The sequence below is a fragment of the Panulirus ornatus genome, chromosome 18 (assembly GCF_036320965.1).
Source record: "Panulirus ornatus isolate Po-2019 chromosome 18, ASM3632096v1, whole genome shotgun sequence".
NCBI lineage: Eukaryota > Metazoa > Arthropoda > Malacostraca > Decapoda > Palinuridae > Panulirus > Panulirus ornatus.
In genome coordinates this window covers 42,683,410-42,698,771 of record NC_092241.1, presented here as the reverse complement: position 1 = coordinate 42,698,771, position 15,362 = coordinate 42,683,410, and the positions used below count along the sequence as shown (strand labels likewise).

Here is a 15,362-nt window from a genome sequence, read left to right as displayed (position 1 = left end):
TTCTAAGTATTTCTCACATTACATTCTTCAAAGCATATACATACACAGACTTATATACGTATACACATGTACATATTGATACCTGCTGCTCTCATCCATTCCTGCCACCAACCTGCAACACATGAAATGGTATCCCCCTCCCCCCATATGCATACAAGGTAGTGTTGGGAAAGGACAACAAATGCCATATTCGTTCACAGTCAGTCTCTAGCTTTCTTGTTTAATGCAACGAAACCATAGCTCCCTTTCCACACCCAGGCCCAACAAAACTTTCCATGGTTTACCCTAGACGCTTCACATGCCCTGGTTCAATCCATTGACAGTACGTTGACCCCAGTATACCACATTACTCCAATTCACTCTATTCTTTACATGCCTTTCACCCTCCTGTATGTTCAGGCCCCAGTCGCTCAAAATCTTTTTCACCCCATCCTTCCACCTCCAATTTGGTCTCCCACTTCTCATTCCCTCCATTTTAGACATATGTATCCTGTTAGTCAAACTTTCCTCACTCATTCTCCATTTGACCAAACTATTTCAATACACCCTCTTCTGCTCTCTCTACCACTCTTTTTGTTACCACACATTTCTCTTACCTTTCATTACTTACTCTATCAAACCACCTCAAACAACATATTGTCGACATATATCTCATTTCCAACACATCCAACCCTTTCTGCACAAGGCTATGCCTCACAACCTTTTAACATTGTTGGAATCAATATTCCTTCAAACATACCCATTTTTTCTCTCCGAGATAACATTCTCGGTTTCCATACATTGTTCAACACTTCCAGAACCTTTGCCCCCTCCCCACTTTGTGACCGAGTTCTGCTTCCATGGTTCCATCTGCTGCCAAATCCACTCACAGATATCTAAAACACCAATTCCACCAGTTTTTCTCCATTCAAACTTGCCTCCCAATTTACTTGTCCCTCAACCCTGCTGAACATAATTACATTGCTTTTATTCACATTTACGCTTGGCTTTTTTCTTTCACATACTTTACCAAACTCACTTACCGACTTCTGAAGTTTCTCAACTGAATCAGCCACCAAAGCTGTATCATCAGCGAACAACAACTGAGTCACTTCCCAAGCCCTCTCATCCCCAACAGACTGTATACTTGCCCCTCTTTCCAAAACTCTTGCATTCACCTCCCTAACAACTTCATCCATAAACAAATTGAACAACCATAGAGATATCACGCACCCCTGGGGCAAACTGACATTCACTGGGAACCAATGACTTTCCTCTCTTAACACTCTTACCCATGCCTTACGTTCTCGATAAAAACTCTTCACTGCTTCTAGCAACTTACCTCCCACACCATATATCATATGCCATCTCTAGATCCATAAACGCTACATACAAATCCATCTGTTTTTCTAAGTATTTCTTGCATACATTCTTCAAAGCAAACTCCAGATCCACACATCCTCTATCACTTCTGAAACCACACTCTTCTTCCCCAATCTGATGGTCTGTACATGCCTTCACCATCTCAATCAATACTCTCCCATATAATTTCCCAGGAATACTCAACAAATGTAGGTATCTGTATTTTGAACACTCATCTTATCCCCTTTGCCTTTGTACAGTGGCACTGTGCATGCTTTCTGCCAGTCCTGAGGTACTTCACCATTAACCATACATACATACATTGAATATCTTGACCAACCAATCAACAACATAGTCACCCCTTTTTTTTTTTAATAAATTCCACTGCAATACCATCCAAACCTGCCACCTTGCCAGCTTTCATCTTCTGCAAAGCTTTCACTACCTCTTCTGTTCAACAAATCATTATCCCTGACCGTCTCACTTCACACACCACCCTTAATCAACACACCCTATATCTGCGACTCTCTCATCAAACGCATTCAACAAACTTTCAAAATACTCACTCCATCTCCCTCTCACTTCACCGCTACTTGTTATTACCTCCCCATTTGCCCCCTTTACTGATGTTCCCATTTGCTCTCTTGTGTAATGCACTTTATTTACCTCCTTGCAAAACATCTTTTTATTTTCCCATGAATTTAATGATGCTCTCTCACCCCAACTCTCATTTGCTTTATTTTAATCTCTAGCACCTTTCTCTTGACCACCTGCCTCTTTCTTTTATACATATCCCAGTCATATGCACTATTTCCTTACAAAAGTTGTCCAAATGCCTCTCTCTTCTCTTTCACTGATAGTCTTACTCCTTCATCCCACCACTCGCTACCCTTTCTAATTTGCCCACCTCCCATGCTTCTCATGCCACAAGCTTCTTTTGCGTAAGCCATCACTGCTTCCCTAAATACATCTCTTCACCCCGATATTCTCTTCTGAAAACCTATACAAATCTTCACCTTCACCTCCACAAGATGATGATGAGACATCCCTCCAGTTGCACCCTCAGCACATTAACATCCAAAAGTCTCTCTTTCTCGTTCCTGTCAATTAGCACGTAATCCAATAATGCTCTCTGGCCATCTGTCCTACTTACATACGTATACTTATGTATATCTCTTTTTAAACCATGTATTCCCAATCACTAGTCCTTTTTCAGCCCACAAATCTTCAAGCTCTTCACCATTTCCATTTACAACAATGAACACCCCATTTACACCAGTTATTCCCTCAACTGCCACATTACTCACCTTTGCATTCAAATCACCCATCACTATAACCCGGTCTCAGTGATGGTTTGTGCAAAAGATGCTTGTGGCATGAGAAACATGGTAGGTGGGCAGATTAGAAAGGATAGTAAGTGGTGGGATGAAGAAGTAAGATTATTAGTGAAAGAGAAGAGAGAGGCATTTGGACAATTTTTGCAGGGAAATAATGTAAATGACTGGGAGATGTATAAAAGAAAGAGGTAGGAGGTGAAGAGAAAGGTGCAAGAGGTGAAAAAGAGAGCAAATGAGAGTTGGGGTGAGAGAGTATCATTAAATTTTAGGGAGAATAAAAAGATGTTTTGGAAGGAGGTAAATGAAGTGCATAAGACAATGGAACAAATGGGAACATCAGTGAAGGGGGCTAATGGGGAGGTAATAACAAGTAGTGGTGATGTGAGAAGGAGATGGAGTTAGTATTTTGAAGGTTTGTTGAATGTGTTAGATGATACAGTGGCAGATATAGGGTGTTTTGGTCAAGGATATTCAGTGTATGTATGGCTCATGGTGAAGTGCCTGAGGATTGGCGGAATGCATGCATAGTGCCATTGTACAAAGGCAAAGGGTATATAGGGTAGTGTTCATATTACAGAGGTATAAGTTTGTTGAGTATTCCTGGGAAATTATATAGGAAGATATTGATCAAGAGGGTGAAGGCACATACAGAGTATCAGATTGGGGAAGAGCAGTGTGGTTTCAGAAGTGATAGAGGATGTGTGGATCAGGTGTTTGCTTTGAAGAATGTATATAGAAAAATAAATGGATTTGTATGTAGCATTTATGGATGTGGAGAAGGCATATGATAAGAGTTGATAGAGATGCTCTGTGGAAGGTATAAAGAGCATATGGTATGGGAGGCTAGTTGCTAGATGCAGTGAAAAGTTTTATCAAGGATGTAAGGCATGTGAATGAATAGGAAGAGAGGAAAATGATTGGTTTCCAGTGAATGTTAGTATGCGGCAGGGGTGCATCATTGTTTAATTTGTTTATGTATGAGGTTGTTAGGGAGGTGAATGGAACAGTTTTGGAGAGAGGGGGGCAAGTATGTAATCTGCTTTGGATGAGAGAGCTTAGGAAGCGAGTCAGTTCTTGTTCGCTGATGATACAATGCTGGTGGCTGATTTGTGTGAGAAATAGCAGAAGTTGGCGACTGAGTTTGGTAAAGTGTGTGAAAGAAGAAAACCGAGAGTAAATGTGAATATGGTAGGGTTGAGGGACTAGTCAATTGGGAGGTAAGTTTGAATGGAGAAAAACTGAAGGACATGAAGTGTTTTAGATATATGGGAGTGGATTTGGCAGCGGATGGAACCATGGAAGCGGAAGTGAGTCACAGGGTGGGGGAGGGGCCGAAAGTTCTGGGAGCATTGAAGAATTTATGGAAGGTGAGAACATTGTCTCGAAAAGCAAAAATGGGTATGTTTGGAGGAATAGTGGTTTCAACAGTGTTATATGGTTTTGAGGTGTGGGCTATAGATAGAGTTGTGTGGAGGAGGGTGGATGTGTTGGAAATGAGTTGTTTGAGGACAGTATATGGTGTGAGGTTTTTTGATCGAGTAAGTACTGAAAGGGTAAGAGAGATGTGTGGTAATAAAAAGAGTGTGGTTGAGAGAGGAGAAGAGGGTGTATTGAAATGGTTTGGTCACATGGAGAGAATGAGTGAGGAGAGTTTGACAAAGGGGATATATGTGTCAGGGGTGGAGGGAACAAGAAGTTGGAGACCATATTGGAGGTGGAAGGATGGGGTGAAAAAAGATTTTGAGCGATCGGGGCCTGAACATGCAGGAGGGTGAAAGGCGTGCAAGGAATAGAGTGAATTGGAAATTGGAATGATGTGGTATACTGGGGTCGATGTGCTGTCAGTGGATTGAACCAGGGCATGTGAAGCATCTGGGGTAAACCATGGAAAGTTCTTTGGGGCCTGGACATGGAAAGGGAGCTGTGTTTTCAGTGCATTATATATGACAGCTAGATAATGAGTGTGAATGAATGTGGCCTCTGTTGTCTTTTCGTAGCGCTACCTCGTGCACATGCTAGGGAGGGTGTTGTTATTTCATGTGTGGCGGGGATGGCGATGGGAATGAATAAGGGCAGACAGTATGAATTATGTACATGTGTATATATCTACATATGTGTATATATATTGGAAAGGATCACAATTTTGCGCGTGATCAAGATATTCTTATGAGTCCACGGGGAAAATGAAACACGAAAAGTTCCCAAGTGCACTTTCGTGTAATAATCACATCATCAGGGGAGACACAAGCAAGAAATATAACAGTCAGTTGATATACATCGGAGAGACGAAGCTAGGACTCCATTTGGTAAACATGTGATTGTCCAAAACATACAACGAGTGTTCATAAACTTATCATTTTACAAATCTTATCAACAATAAAGTTACCTAATTTGTATAGACCATCACTAATATTAAGATTACATAAATATAGTATAAGAACGGGACAAGGATCAAATGCCTTGTTTAATCATGTTAAAAACTATGATCATTGTATTGACTGGAGTAACACCATCTCAGTTATAATTCTAACTCTATTACTGGAAGTGTATGTATATACATGTGTATGTTGTTGCGTTGGGTCTGTTTCCTTGTGCTACCTCGTTGACGCGGGAGACAGCGACAAAGTATAATGAAAATAGATGAATATATATATATATATATATATATATATATATATATATATATATATATATATATATATATATATATATATATATATATATTTTTTTTTTTTTTTTTTTTTAAACTATTCGCCATTTCCCGCATTAGCGAGGTAGCGTTAAGAACAGAGGAATGGGCCTTTGAGGGAATATCCTTAACTGGCCCCGTTCTCTGTTCCTTTTGGAAAATTAAAAAAAATAATGAGAAGGGAGGATTTCCAGCCCCCCGCTCCCTCCCCTTTTAGTCGCCTTCTACGACACGCAGGGAATACGTGGGAAGTATTCTTTCTCCCCTATCCCCAGGGATAATATATATATATATATATATATATATATATATATATATATATATAGGGGAGAAAGAATACTTCCCACGCATTCCTCACGTGTCATAGAATGCGACTAAAGGGGACCGGAGTGGGGGGCTGGAAACCCTCCCATCCTTGTATTGTAACTTTCTAAAAGGGGAAACGGAAGGACTCATGCAGGGAGTGGTCATCCTCCTCGAAGGCTCAGATTGGGGTGTGTAAATGTGTGTGGATGTAACAAAGATGAGAAAAAAAGGAGAGATAGGTAGTATGTTTGAGGAAAGGAACCTGGATGTTTTGGCTCTGAATGAAACAAAGCTTAAGGGTAAAGGGGAAGAGTGGTTTGGGAATGTCTTGGGAGTAAAGTCAGGGGTTAGTGAGAGGACAAGGGTAAGGGAAGGAGTAGCACTACTCCTGAAACAGGAGTGGTGGGAGTATGTGATAGAGTGTAAGAAAGTAAACTCTAGATTGATATGGGTAAAACTAAAAGTGGATGGAGAGAGATGGGTGATTATTGGTGCATATGCATCTGGGCATGAAAAGAAAGGTCATGAGAGGCAAGTGTTTTGGGAGCAGCTGAATGAGTGTGTTAGTAGTTTTGATGCACGAGACTGGGTTATAGTGATGGGTGATTTGAATGCAAAGGTGAGTAATGTGGCAGTTGAAGGAATAATTGGTGTGCATGGGGTGATCAGTGTTGTAAATGGAAGTGGTGAAGAGCTTGTAGATTTATGTGTTGAAAAAGGACTGGGGATTGGGAATACCTGGATTAAAAAGAGAGATATACATAAGTATGGCATTGCAGTGGAATTTATTAAAAAAGGGGGTGACTGTATTGTTGACTGGTTGGTAAGGTTATTTAATGTATGTATGATTCATGGTGAGGTGCCTGAGGATTGGCGGAATGCTTGCATAGTGCCATTGTACAAAGGCAAAGGTGATAAGAGTGAGTGCTCAAATTACAGAGGTATAAGTTTGTTGAGTATTCCTGGTAAATTATATGGGAGGGTATTGATTGAGAGGGTGAAGGCATGTACAGAGCGTCAGATTGGGGAAGAGCAGTGTGGTTTCAGAAGTGGTAGAGGATGTGTGGATCAGGTGTTTGCCTTGAAGAATGTATGCAAGAAATACTTAGAAAAACAAATGGATTTGTATGTAGCATTTATGGATCTGGAGAAGGCATATGATAGAGTTGATAGAGATGCTCTGTGGAAGGTATTAAGAATATATGGTGTGGGAGGCAAGTTGTTAGAAGCAGTGAAAAGTTTTTATCGAGGGTGTAAGGCATGTGTTCGTGTAGGAAGAGAGGAAAGTGATTGGTTCTCAGTGAATGTAGGTTTGCGGCAGGGGTGTGTGATGTCTCCATGGTTGTTTAATTTGTTTATGGATGGGGTTGTTAGGGAGATGAATGCAAGAGTTTTGGAAAGAGGGGCAAGTATGCAGTCTGTTGTGGATGAGAGAGCTTGGGAACTGAGTCATTTGTTGTTCGCTGATGATACAGCGCTGGTGGGTGATTCATGTAAGAAACTGCAGAAGCTGGTGACTGAGTTTGGTAAAGTGTGTGAAAGAAGAAAGTTAAGAGTAAATGTGAATAAGAGCAAGGTTATTAGGTACAGTAGGGTTGAGGGTCAAGTAAATTGGGAGGTAAGTTTGAATGGAGAAAAGCTGGAGGAAGTGAAGTGTTTTAGATATCTGGGAGTGGATCTGGCAGCGGATGGAACCATGGAAGCGGAAGTGAATCATAGGGTGGGGGAGGGGGCGAAAATTCTGGGAGCCTTGAAGAATGTGTGGAAGTCGAGAACTTTATCTCGGAAAGCAAAAATGGGTATGTTTGAAGGAATAGTGGTTCCAACAATGTTGTATGGTTGCGAGGCGTGGGCTATGGATAGAGTTGTGCGCAGGAGGGTGGATGTGCTGGAAATGAGATGTTTGAGGACAATATGTGGTGTGAGGTGGTTTGATCGAGTAAGTAATGTAAGGGTGAGAGAGATGTGTGGAAATAAAAAGAGAATGGTTGAGAGAGCAGAAGAGGGTGTTTTGAAATGGTTTGGTCACATGGAGAGAATGAGTGAGGAAAGATTGACCAAGAGGATATATGTGTCAGAGGTGGAGGGAACGAGGAGAAGTGGGAGACCAAATTGGAGGTGGAAAGATGAAGTGAAAAAGATTTTGAGTGATTGGGGCCTGAACATGCAGGAGGGTGAAAGGTGTGCATGGAATAGAGTAAATTGGAACGATGTATACCGGGGTCGACGTGCTGTCAATGGATTGAACCAGGGCATGTGAAGCGTCTGGGGTAAACCATGCAAAGTGTGTGGGGCCTGGATGTGGAAAGGGAGCTGTGGTTTCGGTGCATTATTACATGGCAGCTAGAGACTGAGTGTGAACGAATGGGGCCTTTGGTGTTTTTCCTAGCGCTACCTCGCACACATGAGGGGGGAGGGGGTTGTTATTCCATGTGTGGCGAGGTGGCGATGGGAACAAATAAAGGCAGACAGTATGAATTATGTACATGTGTATATATATGTATATGTCTGTGTGCGTATATATATGTGTACATTGAGATGTATAGGTATGTATTATGTGCATGGGTGGACATGTATGTATATACATGTGTATGTGGGCGGGTTGGGCCATTCTTCCGTCTGTTTCCTTGCGCTACCTCGCTAACGCGGGAGACAGCGACAAAGCAAAATATAAATACATAAGTATACATATGTAAGTAGGAGAGATGGCCAGAGAGCTTTATTGGATTACATGTTAATTGATAGGCATGCGAAAGAGAGACTTTTGGATGTTAATGTGCTGAGAGGTGCAACTGGAGGGATGTCTGATCATTATCTTGTGGAGGCGAAGATGATGATTTGTAAAAGTTTTCAGAAAAGAGAGAAAATGTTGGGGTGAAGAGAGTGGTGAGAGTAAGTGAGCTTGGGAAGGAGACTTGTGTGAGGAAGTACCAGGAGAGACTGAGTACAGAATGGAAAAAGGTGAGAAGAAAGGAGGTAAGGGGATTGGGGGGGAATGGGATGTATTTAGGGAAGCAGTGATGGCTTGCGCAAAAGATGTTTGTGGCATGAGAAGCATGGGAGGTTGGCATAATAGAAAGGGTAGTGAGTGAGAGGATGTAGAAGTAAGATTGTTAGTGAAAGAGAAGAGAGAGGCATTTGGACGATTTTTGCAGGGAAATAATGCAAATGAGTGGGAGATGTATAAAAGAAAGAGGCAGGAGGTCAAGAGAAAGGTGCAAGAGGTGAAAAAGAGGGCAAATGAGAGTTGGGGTGAGAGAGTATCATTGGATTTTGGGGAGGATGGGAATATGAAGTGGGTAGGGTGCGTGGGACGGGAGAACAGATGGGAACATCAGTGAGGTGGGCTAGTGGGGAGGTGATAACAAGTACTGGTGGTGTGAGAGGGTTTGTTGAGTGTGTTTGATGGCAGTGTTATTGCAGTGGAATTTATCAAAAAAGGGGGTGACTGTATTGTTGACTGGTTGGTAAGGTTATTTAATGTATGTATGACTCATGGTGAGGTGTCTGAGGATTGGCAGAATGCTTGCATAGTGCCATTGTACAAAGGCAAAGGAGATAAAAGTGAGAGCTCAAATTACAGAGGTATAAGTTTCTTGAGTATTCCTGGGAAATTGTATGGGAGGGTATTGATTGAGAGGGTGAAGGCATGTACAGAGCATCAGATTGGGAGAGAACAGTGTGGTTTCAGAAGTGGTAGAGGATGTGTGGATCAGGTGTTTGCTTTGAAGAATTTATGTGAGAATTACTTAGAAAAGCAAATGGATTTGTATGTAGCATTTATGGATCTGGAGAAGACATGTGATAGAGTTGATAGAGATGCTCTGTGGAAGGTATTAAGAATTAATGGTGTGGGAGGCAAGTTGTTAGAAGCAGTGAAATGTTTTTAGCTAGGATGTAAGGCATGTGTATGTGTAGGAAGAGAGGAAAGTGATTGGTTCTCAGTGAATGTAGGTTTGCGGCAGGGGTGTGTGATGTCTCCATGGTTGTTTGATTTGTTTATGGATGGGGTTGTTAGGGAGGTGAATGCAAGAGTTTTGGAAAGAGGGGCAAGTATGCAGTCTGGTATGGATGAGAGAGCTTGGGAAGTGAATCAGTTGTTGTTCGCTGATGATACAGTGCTGGTGGCTGATTTGTGTGAGAAACTGCAGAAGCTGGTGACTGAGTTTGGTAAAGTGTGTGAAAGAAGAAAGCTGAGAGTAAATGTGAATAAGAGCAAGGTTATTAGGTACAGTAGGGTTGAGGGACAAGTCAGTTAGGATGTAAGTTTGAATGGAGAAAAACTGGTTGAAGTGAAGTGTTTTAGATATCTGGGAGTGGATTTGGCAGTGGATGGAATCATGGAAGCGGAAGTGAATCATAGGGTTGGGGAGGGGCCGAAAGTTCTGGGAGTGTTGAAGAATGTGTGGAAGTTGAGAACATTATCTCGGAAAGCAAAAATGGGTATGTTTGAAGGAACAGTGGTTCCAACAATGTTATGTGGTTGCGAGGCGTGGGCTATAGATAGAGTTGTGCAGAGGAGGGTGGATGTGCTGGAAATGAGATGTTTGAGGACAATAAGTGATGTGAGCTGGTTTGATCGAGTAAGTAATGTAAGGGTAAGAGAGATGTGTGGTAATACAAAAGAGCGTGGTTGAGAGAGCAGAAGAGGGTGTTTTGAAATGGTTTGGTCACATGGAGAGAATGAGTGAGGAAAGATTGACCAAGAGGGTATGAGTGTCAGAGGTGGAGGGAAGTGGAGAAGTGGGAGACCAAATTGGAGGTGGAAAGATGGAGTGAAAAAGATTTTGAGTGATTAGGTCCTGAACATGCAGGAGGGTGAAAGGCGTGCAAGGAATAGAGTGAATTGGAATGATGTTGTATACTGGGGTCAACGTGCTGTCAGTGGATTGAAGCAGGGCATGTGAAGCGTCTGGGGTAAACCATGGAAAGTTCTGTGGGGCCTGGATGTGGAAAGGAAGCTGTGGTTTCAGTGCATTATTACTTGACAGCTAGAGACTGAGTGTGAACGAATGTTGCCTTTATTGTCTTTTCCTAGCGCTACCTCGCGCACATGAGCGGGGAGGAGGTTGTTATTTCAAGTGTGGCGGGGTGGCGATGGGGATGAATAGAGGCAGACAGTATGAAGTATGTACATGTGTATATATTTATATGTCTGTGTGTGTATATATATTTATCCATTTAGATGTATAGGTATGTATATTTGCGTGTGTGGACGTGTATGTATATACATGTGTATGTGTGTGGGTTGGGCTATTCTTTCATGTTTCCTTGCGCTACCTCGCTAATGCGGGAGACAGCGACAAAGCAAAATAAATAAATATAGATAAATAAAATATATATACATCACTGGGGATAGGTGAGAAAGAATACTTCCCACGCATTCCTCACATGTTGTAGTGGGCGACTAAAGAGGACGGGAGCTGGGGGTCTAGAAACCCTCTCCTCCTTGTATTTTATCTATCTAGATGGGGAAACAGAAGGAGGAGTCACGATGGGAGTGCTCATCCTACTCGAAGGCTCAGATTGGGGTGTGTAAATGTGTGTGGATGTAACCAAGATGATAAAAAAGGAGAGATAGGTAGTGTGTTTGAGGAAAGGAACCTGGATGTTTTGGCTCTGAATGAAATGAAGCTCGAGGGTAAAGGGGAAGAGTGGTTTGGGAATGTCTTGGGAGTAAAGTCAGGGGTTAGTGAGAGGACAAGAGCAAGGGAAGGAGTAGCAATACTCTTGAAACTGCAGTGGTAGGAGTATGTAATGGAGTGTAAGAAAGTAAACTCTAGGTTGATATTGTTAAAACAAAGTGGATGGAGAGAGATGGGTGATTATTGGTGCAAATGCACCTGGGCATGAGAAGAAAGATCATGAGGCAATTGATTTGGGAGCATCTGAGTGAGTGTGGTAGTAGTTTTGATGCACGAGACCAGGTTATAGTGATGGGTTATTTGATGTGTTTGATGATAGAGTGGCAGATATAGGATGTTTTGTTCGAGGTGGTGTGGAAAGTGAGAGGGTTAAGGAGAATGGTTTGGGAAACAGAGATGGGGTAGTAAAAGCTTTGCAGAAGATGAAAGCCGGCAAGGCAGCGGGTTTTGATGGTATTGCTGTGGAATTTATTAAAAAGGGGGGTGACTGTATTGTTGACTGGTTGGTGAAGTTATTTAATGTATGTATGACTCATGGTGAGGTGCCTGAGTACTGGCGGAATTCTTCCATAGTGCCATTGCACAAAGGCAAAGGGGATAAGAGTGGGTGCTCAAATTACAGAGGTATAAGTTTGTTGAGTATTCCTGGGAAATTATATGGGAGGGTATTGATTGAGAGTGTGAAGGCATGTACAGAGCATCATATTGGGGAAGAGCAGTGTGGTTTCAGAAGTGGTAGAGGATGTGTGGATCAGGTGTTTGCTTTGAAGAATGTAAGTGAGAAATACTTAGAAAAGCAAATGGATTTGTATGTAGCATTTATGGATTTGGAGAAGGTATATGATAGAGATGCTCTTTGGAAGGTATTAAGAATATATGGTGTGGGAGGTAAGTTGTTAGAAGCAGTGAAAAGTTTTTGTCTAGGATGTAAGGCATGTGTATGTGTAGGAAGAGAGGAAAGTGATTGGTTCTCTGTGAATTTTGGTTTGTGGCAGGGGTGTGTGATGTCTCCATGGTTGTTTAATTTGTTTATGGATGGGGTTGTTAGGGAGGTGAATGCAAGAGTTTTGGAAAGAGGGGCAAGTATACATTCTGTTGTGGATGAGAGAGCTTGGGAAGTGAGTCAGTTGTTGTTTGCTGATGATACAGCTCTGGTGGCTGATTCAGATGAGAAACTGCAGAAGCTGGTGACTGAGTTTGGTAAATTGTGTGAAAGAAGAAAGCTGAGAGTAAATGTGAATAAGAGCCAGGTTATTAAGTACAGTAGCGTTGAGGGATAAGTCAGTTGGGAGGTATGTGTGAATGGAAAAAAACTGTAGGAAGTGAAGTGTTTTAGATATCTGGGAGTGGATTTGGCAGCAGATGGAACCATGGAAGCTGAAGTTTTACTGGAGAAGCCAAGTCTCACCTCGCCTTCTCATGGTGATCTCGTAGTACACCCTTTAGGGGTGGAAGTAAAGGGAGAGGCAATGCCCAATTACATAAGGACAGTAGTTTTAGATTTGGACAAACACCAGAGGTGTACTGTTACTTTTACTTTTGACAGTTTTGGAGCCTCGCTTCTTCTGGAGACTCTGCTCTGGAGTTGCCCTCTGCCAGTGTCCTGTCAGGGGTGAGGCACAAGAGGCTAAGAAGTGGCATTGGAGTTTACCAGTTATGCTGAGGGTTAAAAGGAATGATTGAATTAGGGTGGTTATGCTAAATGTGAATGGGATGACTGGGGAGAACAAAAGAAGGGAGATTGTAGAGATTTAAAAGTTCGAGCATGGATGTGCTAGGATTGGGGAAACCTGTATCCTTGGGCAGGGTGTATGGAGTGAATATGAAAATGATGAATACAAGTTAAGGGAGGGCATTGAAGGAGGTGTTGTTTGGACAGGAATGAGCAAAAATTATCGGGAAGAGGAAAAGAATGATGTACCATTCTGTTATCACCAAGAGTATGGGAGAGGGGTACAGAGCATGGATGGAATGGATCAAGAATAGTTTGGTTGAAAGGAAGGCTTGGGATTGTGAAATAGGCTTGGGTATATGTATATGCGCCTACGAGTATGAAGACCGTACGAGGTAAGGATGAAATGAAGTGTTTCCTGAGTAATTTAAATGACTGTATGAATGTTTTTGAGAATGAGAGCAACATGGTTGTATTTGGTGATATGTATGCAAAAGTGGGAAGTGCTGGAATTGGTGAGATAGTTGGTAAATAGGGAATGCCTGAAGTAAATTAGAATGGAAGCTATCTTGTGGATGTTTGTGCTGAATTTTTTTTTTTTCTTGTGAACACTTTTTTTCAGCACAAGATGATCCACAGATATGCATGGATGAGGAATGATGGAAGAAAAGAGCAAAATGCACTGATTTTCTGTGTGACAGTGGATGAAAGATTGAGAAAACCTGTGCTGGATGCTAGAGTTGTGAGAGGATTCTTTGGAGACTGACAATTTCGTGGTTCTTGCAAGGATGAGGATAAGGGAAGATTGGAGGTATGGTTTAAGGAAGGATGGAGAGGTAAAAGTGTAGATGAGTGAGATGAATCAGGAAAAATACTGGGAGGAGTATGAATGGAAGGTAACTGAAAGCTCAGATGGAAGTGCAGGGAATGTAAGAATGCAGTCATGTGTGAATGAGGTGTTTAAAATGTTTAGAGAAATACTAGTAAAGGTTGTAGAATTAGTGGTTGGATACAGGAATGAAAAGGGCAGTGCATGATGGAGAGAAGAGATAAGAAATGCTCTGGAATAGAAGAAAAAGGCATATGGTAGATTGTTCAGTAGGAATGTACTAGTGGAAGTTCAGCAAAGGAGGGAGGAATACAAAATATGTTAAGCAGATTGTTAACAAGCTGATAGAGGAAAGCAAAGAAATGTGAAGATTTTGGAAGAAAGTTAAGTGAAAAGTTTAGGGATAATAAGAAACTATACTGTAAGGAGATAGAAAAGGAAAGAAGTGGGTGTAAGAGTGGAAATGGTGATGAGAAGTAAGGAAGGAGAATTGCTAAATCAAAAGGAGGAAGTGAAAGAAAGATGGAAAAAGTATTTTGAAGAACTGATGAATGTGGGAGAAGGGGATACAAGTGCTGGGGCCTATAGTAAAGAAAGAGGTAAGAAGGGAAATAATGAGGCTGAAGGGAGGTAGGGCACCTGGAGTGGATGGGATTACTGCTGAAATACTAAAGTATAGAAGAGAAAGTGTGATAGAGTGGATGCATCTTATATGTGATTTAGCATGTTAACAGAAGGTTGTACCTGAGGATTGGGTGAAAGCTATTATTCCTTTATTCAAAGCAAGAGGTGCTCAGGATGTATTTAGTAGTTAGAGGGGAATAACTCTGTTACATATACCAGGAAAAGTGTATGCAAGAGAGTGATGGAAGTGACAGAATGTAGAATAAATGAAGAGCAAGGGGGTTTTAGGGTAGGTAGGCAATGCACGGATCAGATTTTTGTTGTAAAGATGACCACTGAAAAGTATTTAGTGAAAGGTAAGAAGTTGTTTGCAGCTCTGATGGACCAGGAGAAAATGTATGACAGTCAAATGGAATATTAAGGATATGTGGTATAGGAGGACAACTGTTGAATGGTGTAAAAGCCTTTTATAGAGGAGCAAATGCATGTGTAAGAGTGGATGGAGAGCTGAGCAAAACTTTTTGAGATACATGTAGGTGTGAGGTAGGGCTATGTGATGTCACCGTGGCTTTTTAATACATATATATGGATTGAGTGATAAGAAAGGTGAAGACAAAACTAGGGAAAAAGGATGCAGAGATGGAGTGTGGTGGCGAGATATGGTGGCTAATGGCAGTCCTGTTTGCTGATGATACTGTGTTGTTTGTGGAGAGTGAAGAGAAGTTGCTGAAGGTTGTGTGTTTTATGATGTGTGTAAGTGGAGGATATTAAAGGTAGATGCAAGTAAAAGTAAAGCAATGGTGTGTGAAAGGAAATGGAGTGAAAGTATAGATTTTGTAAAACCATATACTGTGAAAGAAGAAAGTGTACTAAATTGTGCTGTGGATATGGTTTAGTGTGGTGATATGGAAGGAAAGAT

The 15,362-nt window shown here is 41.6% G+C and overlaps 1 protein-coding gene across 5 annotated transcripts in view; it reads left to right on the top strand.

Moving 5' to 3' along the window:
- CkIIbeta (casein kinase II subunit beta) overlaps positions 1 to 15,362 on the top strand; it is a 598,395-nt gene that overhangs the window by 529,613 nt on the left and 53,420 nt on the right. The window lies entirely within an intron of this gene.